Consider the following 2,088-nt stretch of genomic DNA (forward strand, 5'->3'; position numbering starts at 1 on the left):
CCCTAATAATTTTTGTTGCCCTTCTCTGTCCTTTCCCAAGTCTAATGTGTCTTTTTTTGAGATGGGGCAACCAGATTGGCATGCAATATTCAAGATGTGGGCATACCCTGGATTTATACAGAGGCATTATAGTTTCTGTTTTATTATCTATCCCTTTCCTAATGGTTCCTTATATTAGCTTTTTTGTCTGGATTACCATAGCATCTAGGAGCCCCAGCTATGAATCAGGACCGCATTGTGCTAGGCACTGTATAAAGAACAAAAAGATGGTTCCTTCGCCAAGGAGTTTACAAAGAAGCATATTAGATGCAATATTCGGATAAGCAAAGATATTTGATTTTTCCTTTGCTTCTTCCTGCTTTATGCTAAGTGGTCTGATGTGTTCATTTACCAGTTAAGTCATGGTTTTATGGAGGTCTCTCAATCTCCTACCTGCTTATATTGAACCCAGATTTTGTACCAGTTTCAATATAATTGCCTTTCTGGTTTGCATCTCCCTGCCATTCGTTGCTCTCAGAGCAGTAATTAAGATCCCAAATGCCTTTGTCTTTGGCCTGTTTTGGGCACCATACATTATGTGTACTTGGGATTTTAATGAATGGGGCACTCCAAATTCTGGTGTGGTATGGTTTGATGCAATATGGGATTTTGAAAACCCTTAGCCACTGCTTAATTTATAAGCAAATGCGTTTAGGCCACTGGATCTCTCTGCATGGACAAATCTGGAAACCTCAGGGACAGCAGTCAAGAGAGGTAAGTGGCAGCGGATAAAACCTCTCAAGCTTTTTCGTGCAGTGATAAGAGTCCCCAGCATTCCTACATTCTAAAACAAGTCTTCCTTCCAAGATCAACTCAAGAAAAGCCTCTTAAACTAAATCCTTTATTGGCAAACTCCTCCCAGAATTCCCTAGGACAAACCTGACTAAATCAATTACCAGTGCTCTCCCATTTCCCCCCTCCCTCCCCAATACCTCATACCTGCCAGGACAAGCCTTCTCCACACCTGAATTTGGCCTTGAAAGTCTGAACCCATTAATCTTGCATAATACTCTACTTCAGAGTGATTAGATGTAGTATGTCTTTAGCAGAGTCTGTAGAACTGTTTTTCTTATGATTTTCTATTGTTATGTTATTCTGAGTCAACATATAGGACTTTTCATATCACACTATCATTATGCATTATTGACCTGTAAAATTATGATTGGTGCTTTACACATAAGTCATAACTGCTGCTGCTTCAAAGAGTTTAGAGTGTAGCTAGACAATGGACATAGGAAAGAGGAAGGAACAAAAACAATGAGATGGAGCAGTGATGTTTATTACAGGGTTTTTTGTTTGTTTGTTTTTGGAGTAGAGCAATGGGAAGGAGTAAGAATTTTTGTTCCGCCTGTTTGTTAAAATTTCTGAGGATGGGACTAACAGTTCCACTCACACACATGGGGTGGAGGAGACCCATGTCTCTCTTTAGGGGGTGTCCCCTTAGGTCCTGGAACACCTGTATTGTTCTCCCATCGCAGTCTCTCGGGGGAGGTGTTGGTGCCCATCTCTCTGATATGACTCTGTTACTTTCTCTGGGAAGCTGTCTAGTTTTATGGGCTCAGGATCATCCTGGATGTCCCATTTCTTTGTATCTCAGAGATGGCAACCTTGCCGAGGACACTTTTACTCTGTCGGAGTGAGGGGGGGGGGTTTCCTGTGGGTGCTGGGACACCCACATCATTCTCCTGGGGAGGGAGGGAGGAAGAAAGGTTCCCTGGGACACCATTATTGCTCTTCTCATTGGGTTTGCTTGTGCATGCCAGGACTTCCCCTATTATTCTCCACTCTCTGTGTGTGGGGGGAGGGAGCAGATTCTATAGTTATGACATTGCCTGAGCGAGAATGGTGCCCAGCCTGGCTTTTGCAGGCCTCTCCTCTCCTGTAGGTGCTCAGAGTCCCCTTGTAGCTCTCCCCAGGGAGAAGGGTCCCCCGTGAGACACTCCCCCCACCATCACTCTCGTGGGGTGGGGCTCCCTTGCTCTACGGGTTTCCTCGCGTAGAGTCCGATCATGTAATTAACAGTCCCAATTTGCAGTCCCCCGGGGGGGA

Source organism: Chrysemys picta, chromosome 12 (genome assembly GCF_011386835.1).
Source record: "Chrysemys picta bellii isolate R12L10 chromosome 12, ASM1138683v2, whole genome shotgun sequence".
NCBI classification, from domain to species: Eukaryota; Metazoa; Chordata; order Testudines; family Emydidae; genus Chrysemys; species Chrysemys picta.